This window comes from Gorilla gorilla, chromosome 9, assembly GCF_029281585.2.
Source record: "Gorilla gorilla gorilla isolate KB3781 chromosome 9, NHGRI_mGorGor1-v2.1_pri, whole genome shotgun sequence".
Taxonomy (NCBI): domain Eukaryota; kingdom Metazoa; phylum Chordata; class Mammalia; order Primates; family Hominidae; genus Gorilla; species Gorilla gorilla.
The window spans coordinates 111598516-111620802 of NC_073233.2; positions in this window are offsets into that span (position 1 = coordinate 111598516).

Genomic DNA, 22287 nt, shown 5'->3' on the forward strand with positions numbered 1-22287 from the left:
AACAAATGAGTTTTTAGTATAAGTATGCCCCAAATATTGCATGGAGCACAAATGTTATTTGTTGTACATCGGAAATATAAGCATCCTGACTTTTTGTTTGCTAAATCTGGTGATCCTAGCAGGGGTGGATAATCTTCCTAGAGAAAATAGGGTAGTGAATAATTGGGAGCAACAATATATTCTATCATTGCACATTTGTGTTGCTACATTTTTAAAATTACATACTTCGGGGAATCTGATTGCTTGCTGCTGCTCTCTACACCATGAACTTTCCTCTGTTCTAAACTAATCTAATCTACTGCCACCTGGCTTCACATTTACACAGAAATTATAATGCCCCCAGGCCTCTACTGAAGAACTGAGCTCCCGTAGAAGCATTTATACTTATTCCCACCTGAGTCCACAAACACATTAGTCACTGTGGACACCAGGCAGCCCTCATCATATTCTTTTCCTCTTTTCCTGCAACTCCCACTTGCTGATCTACACTGTCCCAGAGCCACCTGAAAACACCTCTCCCCTGCTACTCTGCCAGTGCCTGTCCTGAGAACACCAAGTGCTTGGGTGCTGGGTGGCAGTGCCTCTAATACCACAAAGTCTCGGGGCACCAGGCTGGGGCTGGGCGCCAGAGAAAGATGGGAGAGCCATCTTCTCCTAGGGCTCTGTTATTGCCACCAGGCCCAGGGCCAGCTCTAATTATGCCCCCAGTTCCACACAGCCTTTCATGGGAGCATATTTGCCAGCTTCTGACCTTCACCCTTCTAACCGTATTGGCTCAAACTCAGTCCCAGAAACTTTATGCTTAAGCATCTGCAGTAGAACTATTGGGAATAAAAAACAACTGGACATTTCATAGGGGCCATTGTCCACTCACACGTGATGCCCTTGCTCTGCCTGTTTCCTGCACTGTGGAATGATAATATGCTAACTGCTTCCTCTTCCTTATACACCATTTGCTTGTGTTTGTCTTTCTCATGCTCTCCTTTACCTCCAGGGGCTCGAAGATATCGATTCCTTTTCCTGGCATGTTTTATTTCACCCCCTACCTTGTGGTAGACTTTGTTGTGTTGGATTCTCCAATATAGATTCTATTTGTTCCTCAGTGAGAAGCAGCAGTGTGATGGGAGAACTGACCTAAGGGTAATTCAATCTATACTGCCGGTGGGTTGGTTTGTATGACACAATTCTGGGAAATGCAATACAGGGGAGGTTTGCCTGAAGCTTCTGGGAAAGGTCTTTCTTGCTGTTAAGAGAGAATGATGGGAAGCTATTATTTCTCTCTCTTCAATTTGAACAAAGAAGCACGTACTAGTAAATACTCTGGCCACCATCCTACACCTATGAAGGAAGCCAGAGATAGGAAGAAACCAATGCCATAGATAGTGAAGCAGAGAAGGCAAAGACCCATGTCTTCAATGACATCATTTAACCTGCAGCTCATTCAACTCTGAGGCGCACCCTGCCTTCCGATTGACTTTGTGTCATCTAACAAATGTACTTGTTCAAGCCAGTTTGTGTTTTCTATTCCTTACAGCTGAAGGCATCTGACTGCTACATTCCCACCACTGTCTCCTCTTCTGATGACTCTTACTTCTGGATTGTGTTTAGGTGTAATTTTTTTGGGATTGCCTGAGTATGGATTAGGTACCTTGTACTCTCCTCTCGTAGTCCTTAAGACACTTTGTCGTTGCTTATGTAATAGTGTAATTGAACTGCTGGAATATAATTCCCAAAGGGCAGGAGCTATTTGATTCTTTTCCACTAGTATATCACTGTCCCAGTGTCAGCCACAGAGTAGGTGCTTAATAAAGTTTTGCTGAGAGAGGCTCCAAGGCCTTGTTTGATGATGTACCGTATCCTCACATATATCCACACAAGCTCTTCTCACCTTCACTGCCTGGTTCCTTCCTCCAGTTGGTTATGACAATGTTGCTTGCCCTTTCAGTTTAATCCATTTTGGTTTCTGGCACCCTCCACTCCATCCATCCAGATAGTCCTTCTAGGTTCCCAGGCTATGGAACTACTTTCCTTACCTTCTAATCTTCCCTGTAACAGCTGGTCAGCCTGCAGTGCATCCTGCTTTTGGTTCCCTTCCTTCCCTGGCCTGTTTCAGCCTTCAGTGGTTTTCATTTTCCAGCCCCCATATAAGGGCCAAGGCAATTGCTACATTTCATTCTTCTGAAATATTTGCAAAATATGAAATAAACAACAAAATATATGTGGGTGTTTTACTTCTTCCTTTAAACCTAATGGATGGACAGTAAACTAATGAGGTCAGCAAGGCTCAGATTCCAGGGGCTGGGGAGTTCTTTGAATATTTTATCAAGGAACAGTGGTATTTTTTGTACATGTAGCCCAAATGGCAAAGTTGAAGACATATTTGAAAACACAAAAACAAAAACTGGAAGTTATCCTGGATCTTTCTCTTACATATAAGGAATTAAAAGGTGGCAGCACTGTGACAGACTGTCAGACAAATTTGGTGACACAATGTGAAGAACTGCTCTCCATTGTATATGAATTCACTCTAGGAGAGGTGAAATAGAGTTATTGGAATGGTATTGTGAGAACAAAGACCCACTGGATTCCACTTCTGCATCTATCTTAGAAGAAAATCATATGTGATAAAAATATTTGTAATACCTGCAAAGTGCAGAGACTTAAGCAGTAAGCAATTTCCAGGGCTTGACTTTCAGGAGGAAAATGAAAGGCTTTTTTTTAAAATTACACATTCACTTAGGTCAATAATAATTCTTATATTCTGTCCAATGCCTTCTATGTAACAGAGTTTAACCTACAGTATCATATATGTAATTTTTACAGTTTAACTTTATATTAGATAATTCAAATATGCACAAAAGTAGAGAGAGTCTCACAATGAACTTTCACACATCTATCACTTATCATCAACAACTAGCAAAATATGGTCAATCTTGTTTCATGAATATTGCTCTCTTATTTTCCCTTCACATTCTCTTATTTAATTCTCTGTGAGAGTTATTATCAATGGCCCATTTAGAATGGGAAAATGAGAATCTGAGAGATTGAGTGATGATCCCCATTATAAGGTCAATAAATAGCAAAGCCAAGATACGAGCAAAAGCCTGAATTCCATCAGAGCCTTAGCCTATGCTGCTCATCAGCAGAAGCCCGTAAGATGCACATCAATTATGTGCTGATTTACCAATGTCTCAAACGAACTAAGAAATCAATCGACTAATATTTGTTGAGTCCTGATTTTATACCCACACTGTGCTAGCTACAAAAGCATTCTTTTAAAACAGATTTCCAAGAAAGTGGACCCCATGATAGTAGTATTTTTTTAACAGCTTTAAGGAAATATAATTTAAGTATCATAACATTCTCCATTGCCAGTATATGAATCAATAAATTTTAATGCATCTACAGGGCTGTACAACTGTCAAAGGCAGTTATTTGTGACTGTTTATATCTGCTTTGTCTCCAGTGCCAAGAAATCGTGCTTGGAATATTATGTGTTCAATAAGTATTTGCTGAATAAATGAATGAAAAATAAGATTTATGCCCTCAAGGAGCTTACTGTATAGTTGGTTAGAAGTGACATATACATATGAACAGTTAGAAAATAAGATAGTTTATAACAACACACTAAATTTATTTATTTACTTATTCATCAGAAGATATTTATTGAATGCCAGGTGTAACTGCTATTAAAAGGTTCATTCACATCTTGGAATTATCCCAGTAAATTAAAAGTAGCAACTCGTAAGCTTTGTTATTATTGAATACACCTAGTCTTTTGATATCTACGTAAGGAATGCAAGTATTGTTTGACTTTATAAAAATTTCTTGCTTTTGACAGGATGCTACAGATGTGCTTTTGGATGCATATTTGTAGCATCTAGTCTGTAGTCCCCATTCTAAAGTGAAAAGCACTGAGACATTATCTGTATCTTTTCTCAGTGTTGGGCCATGTAGAACAATGCTTCTAGCAACAGGAGTCATTTGAAATGTAGGATCATGAGATAGGAATTCTCGGTCAGACTTAAAGCCAGAGTTGTCAAAATGTAACTTCAGCTTTAAAATAAAAAAGAATTCTTTCTTTTAGTAAATAGAATGTGTAGGCATTAGTTTTCAAACATTATGATAATAATTTTAAGAAATCTAAGCCTATGTTAGAGTCACTGCTTTCCAAAAATATGAGTTAGTGATTGACAGTGGACTATTGCTTATGGTTTATTGAACTTTGGCATTTGGAAAAGTCTGGTCAGTAACAAAACAGAGGTGTTCTAACTTTGTATTTTATCCCTATATTGTGGCATGAATGGCTGTGATACAAAATAGCTTCATCCAAAATAAGTAGAGAGAAAAAAACAGAAAGGAAACTATGTTTTCCTGATTTTATAAGCTTAACATTCATTTAGCCAAGACTTTGGGTGATGATTTGACTTTATGTTAATTGGAGAAAAACTAAGGTTGGCCACATTGTTTGTTCATCTATAAACAAAATGTCTCAGAATAGTCTCCTAATGATCAAAATGTACCTTTCTGTGACCTTTTAAGTGACTCTGTTTACTACAGAAACTATTAGGACTAGCATTTTTAGATCTTTCTGGGTTTCCAAAGAAGTATCAAATGTGTCTCTACGTTGTCTCTTTTCATCTGAGCCCATTAATTTGAATTTTGCAAGATCATATCCAAATCCTATTTGAGTTTTCGCAGTAGACAGAGCCCTGTTTTTAGCAAAGAGCAGAGAAATAAACTTTCACGGAGTTGAAGACTGCACTCTCTATTTGTGTGACAAAGCATGGCGACAGATGCTCTGAAAAGCCATGGTGATGGCAACAAGGAAGCTGCGCTGTGGGTGACTGATTATCTGGGTACCTGGATGACTGGTCTTGGGAGTAATGCCTACAGCCAGGAAAGGTCAGGTGCCTAGGGAAGTTTTAGATGACACATACTGAAATTCCCAGGCTGTGAACATCCTTTTATTCCTAACTAATTCCCTACTAATTATGTACACTTATTGAGTCGGTAGAACTTTGGGGACTAGCCATTTTCACCTGTAGCTTCTAACGTCTCACCAGCTAATTGAGAGTGAGTGTAGAACATTATAGGACAGAACACTGACTTGGAGTCAGACAGATCTGAATTTGAAATCTAGCTCAGCTCCACAGCTTACCAGCTTGGGCTCTTATGGAAGTTTTTCAATCCGTGTTAAGTAGGGATGATAACAGTACCTACACCCTCCAGTTGTTAAAAATCATAAATGAGATAATACTAATGATGGTGCTGAGTGCATGGTCTAGTATCTGCTAAGCATACAAAAATGAAGGTGGTTATATCATTATCGTATTAGTGTCTTTCTCATAAAGATGAGTGACGAAATGGGATCTTCAATGTCCTAGTCAGCATTCAGGTGATGCCAATCAATTCAGTTCAATTCATTTTTTTAAAACACAGGAAAAAGGTCTTGAAAAGTGAATAAGACATATTTCTGACCTGAAAAAAAAAGCCTAAAAGATTGTATGGAAGACCAACATACTTGTACTTAGCTACATTGCTAATCAGGATACAATTAAGTGGTCTAATTCCTTGCTGGTTAAAGAATGCTCTGTGGATCAGTGGCATCAATATCATCTGGGAGCTGGAGAAAAATCAGACTCTCAAGTCCCATCTCAGCCTTCTGGGTGAGAATCTGTATTTTAACAACATACCTATTTGATTGATAGCCACATAGAAGTTTGAGAAGCAATAGTCTGAAATATTTCAAACCAAATTCTATGTTGGTAATTATTTCTGGTGGTGGGGGGTGGATTGAAGGACTTGCTGATGAAGTTTAGTTTATATTGGGTCTTTCAGGTTGATCGAGGTTTCAAAGAAGGATGGAAAGGACATTCTAGACTGAGGAAATAGTAAGAACAAAGGCAAGGAGGTGTGAAATTTTGTTTCTCCATAAAAATGTATGATGTTTAGAGAGAAAGCATTAGTAGCTCATAAACTGGATTATAGAGAATATGCGATAAAGTGATAGATGAGGCTTAAAAGTTTGGTTGGCAACAAATGGTGACATGGCATCAATGCCATGTTACAAAGGATGACTATCCTATTAACATATAAAATGAGACCTCAGATATTTTAGGGCAGAGGGATGTCGTCATGGTTTATTTAGATAGCACATGGGGAGATACATGGATGATTGATTTGAGCCTAAAGGACAAGTGGAAGAGGGGCTATCTAGGCAACTCTTGTAAGAAACTGTTGAATGAAGAGAGTTTACAATATAGGGACTAAAAAGAAAGAAAATGCGGCATCAAGAGACATTTCTGAGGTGAAAACTCTGGGAGTGTGTGAGTGGCACTAGCATTGAATCAAAGATGACTTATGTTTACAGCTGAGGTGACTGAGTGGAAGAGCAAGAGATCAACTAAGACTGGATCACAGAGAAGGGGTTGGATTAAAAGGAAGATACCTAGTGAGTTCTTGAACAGATCTGGCTTGCGGTGTCTAGGGACATCCATATGGAGATGCACAAAAGGTAGTTTGGGCTGTGTATTAGTCTGATCTCACACTGCTATAAAGAACTACCTGAGACTGGGTAATTTATGAAGAAAATGGGTTTAATTGACTCACAGATCCACAGGCTTAACAGAAAACATGACTGGTAGGCCTCAGGAAACTTATAATCATGGCAGAAAGTGAAAGGGAAGCAAGCATGTCTTACTATGGCAGAGCAGGGGAGAGAGAGAGACAGAGAAAGGGGAAGTGCCACAGACATTTAAACCATCAGATATCATGAGAACTCATTCACTATGATGAGAACAGCAAGAGGGAAGTCCGCTCCATGATTTAGTCACCTCCCACCCAGCCTCTGCTTCAACATGTGGGGATTACAGTTTGACATGAGATTTGGGTGGGGACACAGAGCCAAATCATATCAGGCTGAAAGGCAAGCTCAGGGCAGAGATGTGGATTTTGGAAGCATCTCTATGCAGATAGCAGTCGAAATTATGGCAATGCATGAAATAGACCAAATAGTAGGTACAGTGTGAAGAAAAAAAGAAACCGGGTATAAAAGACTGGTGATCATGTAAAACATGGGTGAAAAAGGAAATGATGGTAGGACATCTTTATGGACACTTAGAACACCCCTCCACCCCCACCTCCTGACCCTTGGCCATATTTCTTTTTCTCTTTAAAATTTCCTTTGCTATAAATGATGAGCTGCTTCAAAATCTCCAGGGATTGCCTAGGCCCTGAACCTTGCTAGGAATTGCTCTAAAACCCACCCAGCTCTGCCAGGAAGGGCACAAGGGTTGCATTACAGTCCAAATAGCCACAGTAGCTATCCAGAACTCCTGAGTGACTGGCTACTACTTTTTGCAACAATAACAAACTGCCCAGAACCTCAGTACTTGTGATTTGTTCATTATTTTCTGCTTGTGGTATAGATCTCACGTCCTGTAACTGTCTCCTGAAAGCTTAAGTACATCAATAATTTGTATTTATATATAGTGATTTTTTGTTGTTCACATGATGATTTCTCATCAATTATCTCATTTGTTTTTCAAAATCACCACCAAAGGGAAGCATTGTTTTTACTCTCATTTTACAGCTGAGGCAGCAGAGGCTCACAGTAATTTTTCCCAAGATCTCATAGTTAGAATATTGTCCAACCTAGGATTTTAGATATTAAACTCCAGGCTGTTTTCCCTACTTTCAGTTCTTGTCCCTAAATTGTTAACAGGTCATCCATACGTGCAGGCTCAGTTAGATGTTTTTTTCTTTCAGATCAGATATAATGGCCCACATGATCTCATTTATATGTGGAATCTAAAAACGTTGAACTCATAAAAGTAGAGGGTAGATTCCTGGTGGCTGCCAGGAGCTGGAGGCAGGGTGTGGGGCAAGGGCAATGGGAAAAGAAGATATTAGTCAAGGTTTCAAAGTTTTAATTAGGCAAAAGGAATAAGTTTTAAATATCTATTGCACAGCATGATGATTATAGTTAATAATATGTAACATATATTTAAAATTACTACGATGATAGATTTTAAATATTTGCACCACAAAATAATGGCATATTAGTCTGTTTTCTTACTGCTGATAAAGACATACCCAAGACTGGGCAATTTACAAAAGAAAGACGTTTATTGAAATTATAGTTCCTTGTGGCCAGGGAGGCCTCACAATCATGGTGGAAGGTGAAAGGCAATGTCTCACATGGCGGCAGAAAAGAGAAGAGAGCTTGTGCAGGGAAACTCCCCTTTTTTAAAACCATCAGATCTCATGAGACTTATTCACTATCACGAGAACAGCACAGGAAAGACCTGCCCCCATGATTCAGTTACCTCCCACCAGGTCCTTCACACAACATGTGAGAATTCAAGATGAGATTTGGGTGGGGACACAGCCAAACCATGTCAAATGGTAAGCATGTGAGGTGATGGATCTGTTAACTAGCCTGATTTAATTATTCTATAACATATTTATATATCAAAACATCACACTGTACTGCATAAATATTATTATTTGCTAATTAAAAAACAGAAAAATATAATAGTTCAGTCATCTCATCAGCTAGAAATTTCCTAATACATATGTTAATTTCTCCCCTGGTTAGGGAGAAGATTGGCACCCTTTTGTTTAGATGCTACCACTGCTGTTAACTGTACTTTTGTCCTTGAGGCTACATCAAGGGCATCTTCTATGGATTAACATATGGTAACCACATAAGGTAAATTGCTAATTGGAATCAGCAGTGCATATAAAGTTATTTTTTTTTACCCTGAAACAATATTGTAGTAAGAAACAAACAAATAAAACCTTTGCTTAGTCAGGATGCTAGGGTGTGGCTTGCCTCTCATTAGAAGCCACACAGTTGACTAAAAAACCACTGCAGCCTTGGGATTGTCTGAAGAAGAACAGTTGCAGGATGTTCAAATATCTTTGGTGGCAGTGAAAGTCTTCATGCCAATGGTAAACTGGCCAAAAAATGTTTATTAAGAGAAAGAAAGTAATATCTTAACAGATGATTTTGAAGCACACTGTGAGGTATAACTTTTTTATATTATCTTTTTAAAATCAAAACCTTTTTTCTACATCTTACTTTTTGATGATAGCATCACAATAAATTACTGTGTACAAAGCTGTATCTGTTTATATATTTCAGAAATGTAATACACACACAGATACACACATACATGTGGAATAAATTTGATAGGGTGGTATACAGTTTTATGTAAAATTACCATGGACTTTTTATACAAAATGTTCCATAAGACTGATCCAGTGGTTGAGGTGAAATGGAACTGAACATACAGATTTTAAATACTTACTATGGTTCAAGAGTTAATTTTAATATTTTATTAAAAATGCTTCCTTTGAGTGTTCACAATATCATTATAATATCCTATTACTACCTGGAATTATCACAGTAATGTTGTAGGGTAAGTATTAGTATCCTTTCTTTGAAGAAACGCTCAGAGATACTGAGTAACTCACCTAAGATCACAAAACTAGGAAATGGTCAAACCAGAATTAAAACTACAACTTGTCAGGCTCCTAAGTTCTCCCTCATGATCACTATTCCTGCCTTGCTCAAGATTACATTGCACCAGCCAGAAGAAGCATGGGAATTCAGGTCTGCTAACTTCCTTCCTAGAGTTCTTTTCTTTGTTTTGTTCTGTTTTCAAATAGGTAAACTGACATGAGGCTCATGTTAGTTTAGATTCCAGATACCTAAAGAAATGGTTTCAAAGCTTCTTCTCACAAGCCACAGACTGGGACTCCTGAAAATTTTCTTCATGTGTTTCTTGGCATCATGGAATTCTTCTCTTCCCACAGTTCCAAATAGCACTGGACTTCCAGGATCAATGTCATGACAAGGTCAAGGTCAAGTTCACCCCAATAGATGCATGACAAAGTTGCTAAAGGGCAGCTGGACATAGTTCAGTGAGTGACAGAAAAACGCCCTTATGAGGGGAGATCTGGCTAGAGGACTAATGAAGCTGGTTAATGTCTCTCAATGTGCTTGCATTATTCAGTTTCAAAGAGCTGAACAAAGATACAGGGAAAACAACACTTGCCTCAAATGGCCAACAATTAAATTCGCCCCCACAGACAAGCCAGACTCAGTTCAGCCATCTGCTAGTCATCCAAAGGAAGGAAGGGACATGACTGGAGCGTCACAGGAAATGGTTTTGTGACCTAGATAGCAGCTCTAGAATTAGGACCTTTGTTCTTAGTTTGGCCACATAGTAAATTGTAAATCCTAAAGGATGTGTATGTGATAAATTTTACATATGCATCATATATGAATATATGATACAAATATACACATATTTAAGCATGTATTTTTATTACAGACACTTTTCTGTTTTTGTTTTTTTTTGAGACAGTCTTGCTCTGTCGCCCAGGCTGGAGTGCAGTGGTGCGATCTCGGCTCACTGCAAGCTCCGCCTCCTGGGTTCACGCCATTCTCCTGCCTCAGCCTACCGAGCAGCTGGGACTACAGGCGCCCGCCACCACGCCTGGCTAATTTTTTGTATTTTTAGTAGAGACGGGGTTTCACCATGTTAGCCAGGATGGTCTCGATCTCCTGACCTCGTGATCCACCAGCCTCAGCCTCCCAAAGTGCTGGGATTACAGGCATGAACCACCGCGCCCGGCCCAGACACTTTTCTGTTTTATACTTGTTTCATTTATGTAGGAATATGTATTGTAAATAAATGCACATACATGCATAAATATAGACACAAACACACATATGGATACAGACACATACACACACTCATCATATAGTCAGAGTAGCAGAAATCTTAGAAATCAGCCTGCTTCATTTGTTTCATTCATGAAGAAACAAGAACTCAAAAAAATATTTAATTCACCAAAGACACACAGTTAGATGTAGATGTTGCTAGAAGTTTATAGAGTTCTTATAAGTTCCTACCTAAATCTCTATCTATCTGATTCTAGGCTGTGGAATCAGGCAGAACTTAGGATAGAATGCCATATCCATCAATTACCAATTATTCTGAGATACCACTTTTTTATTTGTAAAATGAATACAATAATCTGTATTTTAAATGGGGTGACATAAAGGCTAAGTGAGGCCAACTGTGTGAGGCCTCCATCACTATACCTGTACATAGAGGCTGCTCAATAAACAGTCCTTTTCTCCCAATTTTCATTGTCTACAGCTATGCAATATGCATTCTCCTATAAATTTACTATTGAGTTAATATGCTTGATTTAACCTTCATGTCCACTTAATTTTCAAAATTATTTTTAGCCACTGGTTGGTTGAATAGATAGAGATGGATTTAAAGTAATAGCAAAGCAGCAGTTGTAACTTAGAACAAACCATGACTTGGGTATGTCTATATCACTTTCGGTCTCACACACTCCACACAAGGCTGCATTCTGTGGAAGGGTCTTGTATTATCTATGAATATGCACTGTTTTTCCTAGTTCAGGCATACAAAGATCAGTACTGTAATGTAAAAAAAAAAAACCCTTGAAGAATGCAATTCTCATTTGTTTCTTTGAAACTTTGTTTTTGAGAATTTCATTCCACTTAACTCAGGACTCTCAGCCTGCCCTGATAATTTATATCTACATTTCAAAGACTATGAATCATAAATGCATATTTCCGTCTATTGTACAATCTCTCCAAATTGCTTAAAGGAGAGTGGGTGGATTCTTTTTAAATCTAATCTTCCTAGTACTCATCCAGGAAATTTCAAATCCAACAACTTTTCATTCAGATGGGTGTATGTTGTTTCTTGTTCTTTTTTTCAGTACAAACTTCTGAAACCAGCAATAGCAAATATGTGTGCACATTGATTTACCCTAACACGAATAACTGTTTTCCCCAGGGTGAAACTGAAAAATAAAATGAGTGAGTGATGGAGAAAACTGAGTAGCTAGGGATTCTAAATGGCCTTTGGTTTGAATTAAGTATTGTACTCCACTTCTGAGTAGTTGAAATCTGTTATTCTACCCCTTGAATTTTCCTTATTTGTTTTGTCCTGTCTTTCTGCCTTTCAGGCAACTGCCATGCTTTGAATGTATGTGTCTCTTCAAAATTCTTATGTTGAAGCTTAATTGCCAATGTGATAGTATTAGGAGGTGAGGACTTTAGGAGGTGATTAAATCATGAGGGAAGAGCCATCCTGAATGGGATTAGTGTTTTTAAAGAAAGGTGTAAGGGAGCTGTTCATCCCTTCTGCCATGTGGAAGCACACTAAGGGGGGCCATCTTGAAAACAGAGAGATGCCCTCACCAGACACCTAACCTGCCAGCACATTTATCTTGAACTTCCTTGCCTCCAGAACTGTGAGACAATACATTTCTGTTCCTTTTAAATGACCCAGTCTTGGGTATTTTGTTATAGCAGCATGAACAAATTAAGACAGCAACATACTTAAAAAAAAGTTAGCACTGACTATCTGTATGTTAGGCACTGTGCTAGTCAATGCAGATATAGACATAGATGTCCTATGTTTTAAAGTGTCTGCAGGCTAGCAAGGGAGAGAGAAACACATAACCATAAACCAAAGTGGCAAATCCACTCTTGTCCCAGAAAGTGAGCTGCTGATGTAAATTTAGTGTCTCAGATAGAATTTCTGTTGCAAAGAGACTATAATGACTAGTTGACAAAAATGTTCCTTTCGGTTTCCTTAGTATAATTATGTTTCTCATATAAATGAATAAATTGACATGTTGGCTTCTAAGTAAATTTTTTGGACTGTGGTGAGTTATTTCTCAAGATCCAGTTGCCACAGAGTGAAATGACAAAACCACAGGACTGACTCCACCTTGCTGAGAAAGTGCTCCGAACACTCAGTAGTTCCAACAAGATGCAGGCCCCTCATGAGATTCAGCCTGAAGTGTTCACACTGAATATCCCATCCTAGCAGCTAGTAAGGAATGGGATAAGTTGTATTTGGGCCTGTCAAAAATGCTTTGAGGTAAATCTCTAGTAGAAGTAACAATTGGGCAGAGACAAAAGAGAGCAAATATTTGTTGAGTTTCTAGTACATTGTTTTATGTGCTTAGCTTAGAGCAGCTGTTAATTATCTTAAATCACACATTCAGTAAGTAGTAGGTCTCAAATTTGAATCTAAATACACATTCTGCTTATTTTGCTTTTTCAAGAATATTATTAGAGACTATATCAAGAACTGTAAGGTATTTTATGCTTTTTAGAATAGCATTTTCCTAATAAAGTATTCCTAGGAAATAATAAGAGATGCACAGAAAGGATATCAAGGGTGATCACATTGTGTAATTTATACTAACAAATAAACTGGAAACAACCAAGAAAATCAGCAAGGTAAATGTGGATAAATGAATTACAATGTAGTCATATGATGGACCGTTATACACAAAATGAAAAGCAGCATTTCATGACAGGAAACATTTTATGATGTAATGTTAAATATCAAAACAAGAATGCAAAATTTTGAAGTGTATGACTTCACCATGATTTTAACATGCACAGAAAAAAATTGTAGAGGAAATTAAGTGCTTATCTCTAGATGATGAACATACAAGTTAATTTAGTTTCTTTTTACTTTTCAGTAATTTTCAAATTTTCTAATATTAAACATATTATTTTAAAGCAATGAAATATTTTATAGAATTATATTAATCAAGGTGCTTCATATAGTGATTGCAAGTTTTAGGCTGCTGTCACCTGTTTAGTGGGTACAGGGATGCCACCACCCCACTCCTGCTGGTGACCCCTCCCAGCTCATGTGCGTGCACCCTGTGGGGATGCTGTGGCTAGTCGTACATGCAAGTGAGCACAGATCCTGCTGCCACTGCCCTGAGTAAGTGCTTTGACTGCCTTCCCCACGTCAGAGTATTGTGGCCAGTGGGCCAAGAACACCTCAGTCCCTCAAGTACAACAGGTTCCAAATCTTGAGGGGCCAGAAAATGAAGCCTAGAGTAAGGACACACAGCCAAGGAGTGCTGAGTTGAGCCTTCCCCCCTTAAATCTTACAGAAACAAAGCCTGTCAACCTTACTCCACACTAATATCCCCAAGGGCATCAAAGAAGATAAAAGCGAAAAGAAAAAAAAATCCAAAGGACAGCAACTTTAAAGATTGAAGGAACATCAGCACACCTAGGTGGGAAAGAAACAGAGAAAGAACTCTGGCAACTTAAAAAGGCTTCCTACCTTCAAATGACTGCACTATTTCCCCAGCAATGGTTCTTAACCAGCCTGAAATGGCTAAAATATCAGAAATAGAGTTCAGAATATGGATTAATGAAGATCACTGAGATTCAGGAGAAAGTCAAAACCCAATCCAAGGATACTAAGGAATACAATAAAATAATACAGGAACTGAAATTTGAAAAGGTTATTTTAAGAAAGAATCAGATTTGACAGAGCTGGAAAACTCACTTCAAGTATTTCATGATACAATCACAAGCATTAACAGCGGAATAGAGCAGCTGAGGAAAGAATCTCAGAGCTCGAAGATTCGTTCTGTAAAATAACTCAGTCAGACAATAAAGAAAAAAGAATAGAAAGGAAAGAACAAAACCTCTGAGGAATATGGAATTGTGAAGACAGACCGAATTGATGACTTATTGGAATTATTGAAAGAGAAGGAGAGAAAGCAAGCAACTTGAAAAACATATTTCAGGATATTGTCTATGAAAAATCTCCCAACCTTGCTAGAGAGGTCAAGATTCAATTTGAGGAAATGCAGTAACCCCTGTGAGATACTATCTGAAACGAACTACGCCAAGACACATAGTCATCAAATTTTCTAAGATCAAAATGAAAGAAAAAATGTTAAAGGCAATTAGAGAGAAGGGGCAGGTCACCTACAAAGGGAACCCAAGCAGGCTAACAGCAGATCTTTTAGAAGAAACCCTACAAGCCAGAAGAGATTGCGGGCCTATATTTAGCATTCATAAAGAAAAAAAATTTCAACCAAGAATTTCATATCCAGCCAAACTAAGCTTTGTAAATAGAAGAGAAATATGATCCTTTTCCAAAGAGCAAATGCTAAAAGAATTTATTGCCACCATACCTGCCTTACAAGAAGTCTTTAAGGGAGAGATATATATGGAAAAGGAAGATGGTTACTGGCCACCAGAAAAACACACTAAAGTACATAGACCATTGCCAATGTAAAGGAACTACACAATCAAGTCTGCATAACAACCACCTAACAAGATGATGACAGGATCCAATCCACACATATTAATATTAACCTTGAATGTAAATGGGCTAAACCCCCTGTTAAGAGGCTCAGAGTGGCAAGTTGAATAAAGAAGCAAGGTCCAACTTCAAGAGACTCATCTCACATGCAATGACACTTGTAGGCTCAAAGTAAAGGGATGGAGAAAAATCTACCAAGCAAACAGAAAACAGATTCACAACTGAATTCTATCAGACATCTGGTCCTGGGCTATTTCTGGTTAGCAGGTTTTTTATTACTGATTCCATTTCAGACGTCATTATTGGTCTACTCAGGATTTCAATGTTTTCCTGGTTCAATACTGGGAAGTTGTATGTTTCCAGGAATATATCCATTTGTTCTATGTTTTGCACTTTGTGTGCATAGAGGGGTTAAAAATAGTCCCCAAAGGGCTTTTGTATTTATGTAAGGTTGGTTTTAATGTCACCTTTATTATTTCTGATTGTATTTACTTGGATCTTTTTGTTTTTTCTTTATTAGTCCAGCAAGGAGTCTATCAATCTTATTTATTCTATCAAAAAAAATTCCTGGATCTGTTGATCTTTTATATGGTTTTTCACATCTCAATTTCATTCTGTACTCTTCCAATTTTCGTTATTTCTTGTCTTGTATTAGCTTTGGGTTTGGTTTGCTCTTTTTGTTGTTGTTGTTGTTGTTTGTTCGTTTAGTTCCTTTAGGTGTAATGCTAAGTTGTTAATTTGATATCTTTCTAACTTTTTGTTTTGGGTGTTTAGTGCTATAAACTTCCCTCTTAACATTGCTTTAGCTGTGTCTCAGAGATTCTAGTATGTTGTATCTGTGTTTTCATTACTTTTGAAGAATTTCTTGATTTCTGCCATAATTTCCTTGTTTACTCAAAAGTTATTCACAAGCAAGTTGTTTAATTTCCATATAATTCTATGGTTTTGAGAGATTTTCTCAGTATTGATTTCTATTTTTATTGTGCTGTGGTCCAAGAATGTGGTTGGTATGATTTAGGTTTTTTGAATGTGCTGAGGATTGTTTTACAGCCAATTTCATGGTCACTTTAGAGCATATGCCATATGCAGATAACAGAAATGTATATTCTGTTATTCTGGGGTAGAGCTTGCTGCAGATATCTACTAGGTCCATTTAGTTAACTGTGGAATTCAGGTCCAAAATATCTTTGTTAATTTTCCGCCTTGATGGTCTGCCTAATACTTTCAGTGGGGTGTTGATGTCTTCCACTGTTATTGTGTGGTTATTTAAGTCACTTTGTAGGTCTCTAATAACCTGTTTTATGAATCTTGGTGCTCCTGCATTGGGTACATACATATTCAGGCTTGATAGGTCTTCTTGTTGAATTGAACCCTTTACCATTATGTCATGCTACATTAAGGGAGAATCTTGTGGGGCAAAAGAATCTGAACAGCAGACCTTGAGTTCCAGGTCTTCCCTCTGATATAGTCTACTGAAAAGAGAAGGAACCAGAAAAATAATTCTGGTAATATGACAAAGGTTCTTTAACCCCCAAAAGATCACACTAGCTCACCAGCAATGGATCCAAATCAAGAATAAATCCCTGAATTGCCAGAAAAAGAATTCAGAAGGTCATTTTTTAAGCTAATCAAGGAGGCACCAGAGAAAGATGAAGTCCAAATTAATGAAATTTAAAAAAGGATGTTACAAGATATGAAGGGAAAAATCTCAATGAAATAGACAGCATACATAAAATGCTACTTCTGGAAATCAAGGACACACTTAGAGAAACATGAAGTGCACTGGAAAGTCTTAGAAATGAAATCGAACAAGCAGAAAAAAAAAAACTTCAGAGCTCAAAGACAAGGTTTTCAAAGTAACCCAATCCAACAAAGAGTTTAAAGTAAACAGAATTTTAAGAAATGGTCAAAGTCTCCAAGAAATTTGGGATTATGTTAAACAGAGGAACCTAGGAATAATTGGTGTTCCTGAGGAAGAAGAGAAATTGAAAAGTTTGGAAAACATATTTAAGGGAATAATTGGGGAAAACTTCCCCAGCCTTGCTAGAGATCTAGACATCCAAATACAAGAAGCTCAAAGAACACCTAGGAAATTTATCACAAAAAGATTATTGCTAGGCACATAGTGATCAGGTTATCTAAAGTCAAGACAAAGGAAAGAATCTTAAGGGCTGTGAGGCAAAAGCACCAGGTAACCTATAAAGGAAAACCTATCATATTAAGCGCAGGTTTCTCAGCAGAAACCCTACAAGCTAGAAGGGATTGGGGCTCTATCTTTGGCCTCCTTAAACAAAACAATGATCAGCCAAGAATTTTGTATCTAGTGAAACTAAGTTTCAGATATGAAGGAAAGATACAGTCTTTTTTCAGACACACAATTGCTGAGAGAATTCACCACTTCCAAGCCAGCACTGCAAGAACTGCTAAAAGGAGCTCTAAATCTCGAAACTATTCCTTGAAACACAGCAAAATAGAACCCCTTTAAAGAATAAATCTCACAAAACTTAGAAAACAAAAACACAATAAATAATAATAATAAACCAAGGTATTCAGGCAACAACTACCACAATGAATACAATAGTACCTCACATCTCAATACTAACATTGAATGTAAATGGCCTAAATGTGCCACTTCAAAGATACGATGGCAGAATGGATAATAATTCACCAACCAAGTATATGCTGTCTTCAAGAAATTCGTCTAACACATTACGACACACATAAACTTAAGGTAAACTCATAGCAAAAGAGTACTGTGGTGAACTGGGGACAGATTTGCTGCTACTGCTGCTGCTGCCACTGCCACCACCTCTACCTTCTGTTGCTTGGATAAAGCTGAGGGATGTGGCACTGTTGTGAGAGTCTTACAAATTCCAGGCAGGTACTCCTAGCTGGGACCTGACAATTCAGTTTGCACCCCAAGGCTCTAAATCTTAGCTCCCCTAGGTCCTGGTACCATGTCTTTGGAAGACACACACAGAAAGGACTTAGATACCTTCTGAAAAGGATGGGACAAATAAAACTTATATTCCCTCCTCTCCTCTTGCTTGGAAGATCATTTAAGATTAGGAGATGAAGTGACTTTTCCCACTGAAGGGGACACAGAGCAAACTATGATTAGGAGTTTCCAGACACCTATGTTCCAGCTATGGTTTCCCTATGTCCTCGCCTTGGGACCCAGCACTACTTGCTAAACCTTTTTGAGTATCAGTTTCTTTATCTATAAACAGGAATAATAATAGGACTAACTGCACAGAGCTGTTGTGAAAGAAAAAAATATTCCATGCAAATGAACACCCAAAATGAGCAGGACTGGCTATTCTTATATCAGACAAAACAAACTTTAAAGCGACAGCAGTTAAAAAAGACAAAGAGGGACATTATATAATGATAAAAGGATCAGTCCAACAGGAAAATGTCACAATCCAAAATACATATGCACCTACCACTAGAGCTCCCAAATTTATAAAACAATTACTACTACACCTAAGAAATGAGATAGACAGCAACATAATAATAGTGAAGGACTTCAATGCTCTACTGACAGCACTAGACAGGTCATCAAGAAAGAAAGTCAACAAAGAAACAATGGATTTAAACTACACCCTAGAACAGATGGACTTAACAGATATTTACAGAATGTTCTGCCCAACAACAGCTGAATATACATTCTATTCATCAGCACACGAAACATTTTAGAAGATAGACCATATGATAGCTCACAAAACAAGTCTCAATAAGTTTAAGAAAATTGGAATTATATCAAGTACTCTGTAAGACCACAATGGAATAAAATTGAAAATTAACTTTAAAAGGACACTCAAAAGTGTGCAAATACATGAAAATTAAATAACCTGCTCCTGAATGATTGTTGGGTCAACAATGAAATCAAGATAAAAATTAAAAAATTCTTTGAGACTGGGTGCAGTGGCTCATGCCTGTAATCCCAACACTTTGGGAGGCCGAGGTGGGTGGACCCCTTGAGCCCAGGAGTTCAAGACCAGCCTGGCCAATATGGTGAAACCCTGTGTCTACTAAAAATACAAAAATTAGCTAGGTGTGGTAGCACATGCTCGTAATCCCAGCTACTTGGGAGGCTGAGGCAGGAAAATCGCTTAAACCCGGGAGGTGGAGGTTGCAGTGAGCTGAGACTGTGCCACTGCACTCCAGCCTGGTTGACAGAGCAAGGCTCTATCTCAAAAACATAAAATAAAATATAAAATAAATTCTTTGAACTGAACAGTAATAGTGACACTTATCTCTCCTCCTTTCCCAAACATTATAAAAACTCTGTTTCTCTAACTGTACAACTACAAAGTCACTAAAAAAACCCCTCAAGATGTAAAACATGTTTTCCTTAAAAAATAAAAAATAACACATGTCTCAATTAATTAAATAACTGTCTTTGTTTCTCACTTCTATAATATAGTTTCCCCTGCACAAATTTCCCCCCGCCTCATGAAATACTTAAAAAATAACTTAACTCTTGGTTCAAAACTCAGTCCTTTAAATATTAATCCAACTAGACCAGTACACCTAAATAATAAATATCCTCCTAAACCCCATCAGTCTCTCTAATTCCTTAAAAATCCTATCAAAACCTATCAAAGTCTCTGGAATACAGCAAAGGCACTGCTAAGAGAAAAGCTCAAAGCCTTAAATGTCTACATCAAAAAGTCTGAAAGAGCAAAAATAGACAATCTATGGTCACACCTCAAGGAACTAGAGAAACAAGAACAAACCAGTCCCAAACCCAGCAGAAGAAAAGAAATAACAAAGATCAGAGAATAACTAAACTAAACTGATACAAACAAATAAAACACAAACAAACAAAAAAACAATACAAAAGATAAATGAAAAAAGCTGGTTCTTTGAAAAGATAAGCAAAATTGATAGGCCCTTTAGTGAGATTAGCCAACAGAAGAAGAGAAAGATCCAAACAGGCTCAATTAGATATGAAACAGGAGATATTACAACCTATGCCACAGAAATACAGAAGATCATTTGAGGCTACTATGAATAACTTTATGCACATAAACTAGAAAACCTAGAGGAGATGGATAAACCCCTGGAAATACACAGTCTTTCTAGATTAAACCAGGAGGAAACAGAAACTCTGAACAGAGCAATAGCAAACGGTGACATTGAAATAGTAATTAAAAAGTTACCAACAAAAAAAGTCCAGAACTAGATGGATTCATAGCTGAATTCTATCAGATAATCAAAGAAGAATTGGTATCAATCCTATCGACACTATTCCACAACAGAGAGAAAGAGGGAATCCTCCCTAAATCATTCAATGAAGCCGGTATCACTCTAATACCAAAACCAGGAAAGGACATAACATAAAAAGGAAACTACAGACCAATATCCCTGATGAATACAGATGCCAAAATCCTTAACAAAATACTAACTAACCAAATCCAACATCATATCAAAAAGATAATGCATCATGATCAAGTGGGTTTCATATGAGGGATGCAGGGATGATTTAACATACACACGTTGTATTAGTCCATTTTCATGCTACTATGATGAAAGACCTAAGACTGGGTAATTTATAAAAGAAAAATATGTTTAATTGACTCACAGTTCTGCATGGCTGGAGAGGCCTCAGGAAATTTACAATCAAGGCAGAAGGCACCTCTTCACAGGGTGGCAGGAGAGAGAATAAGTACTGAGTGAAGGGGGAAACCCCTTATAAAACCATTGGATCTTGTGAGGGCTCACTCACTATCACAACATGGGGGAAACTGTCACCATGATTCAATCATCTCCATCTGGTCCTGCTCTTGATATGTGACGATTATTACAATTCATGGTGAGATTTGGGTGGGGACACAGAGCCATACCATATCATTCTGCCCCTGGCCACTCGCAAATCTCATGTCCTCACAATTTGAAACAATCATAGCCTTTCAACAATCCCCCTAAGCCTTAACTCATTCCAGCATTAACCCAAAAGTCAAAGTCCAAAGTCTTATCAGATACAAGGCAAGGACCTTTTTCCTACAAACCTGTAAAATCAAAAACAAGTTAGTCACTTCCTAGATACAACAGGGGTACAGGCATTGGATAAATACACCTGTTCCAAATGGGAGAAAACAGCTAAAACAAAGGGGCCACAGGTCCCATGCAAGTTCAAAATTCAATAGGGCAGTCATTAAACCTTAAAGTTCCAAAATGATCTCCTCTGACTCCATGTCTCACATCCAGGTTACACTGATGCAAGAGGTGGGACCCTATGGCCTTGGGCCACTCCAGCCTTGTGGCTTTGCAGGGTACAGACCCCCACCATGGGTACTTTAGTGGGCTGGCATTGAGTGCCTGTGGCTTTTCCAGGTGCATGGTGCAAGCAGTCAATGGATCTACCATTTTGGGGTTTGGAGGACAGTGGCCCTCTTCTCACAGCTCCACTAGGCAGTGCCCTAATGGGGACTCTGTGTGGGGGTTTCAATCCCACATTTCCCTTCTGCACTGCCCTGGCAGAAGTTCTCCATGAGAGCCCTGCCCCTGCAGCAAACTTCTGCCTGGACATACAGGTGTTTCCATACATCCTCTGAAATCTAGGCAGAGGTTCCCAAACCAGAATTCTTGACTTCTGTGCATTCACAGACTCAACACCATGTGGAATCTGCCAAAGCTTGGGGCTTGCACCCTCTGAAGCAATGGCACAAGATGTACCTTGACCCCTTTTAGCCATGGCTGGAGCTAAAGCAGCTGGAATGCAGGACCCCATATCCTGAGGCTGCACAGAGCAGAGGGGCCCTGGACCTGGCCCACTAAACCATTTTTTCCTTCTAGGCCTCTGGGCCTGTGATGGGAGGGACTGCCGTGAAGGTCTCTGATATGCTCTGGAGATATTTTCCCCATTGTATTAGTGATTAACATTCAGTTCCTTATTACTTATGCAAATTTCTGCAGCAGGCTTGAATTTCTCTACAGAAAATGGGTTTTTATTTTCTACTTCATCATCAGGCTGCAAATTTTCCAAACTTTTATGCTCTGTCATATCTTGAATGCTTTGCTGCTTAGAAATTTCTTCCACCAGTTATCCTAAATCATCTCTCTCAAGTTCAAAGTTCCACAGATCTCTAGGGTAGGGGCAAAAAGCTGCCAGTCT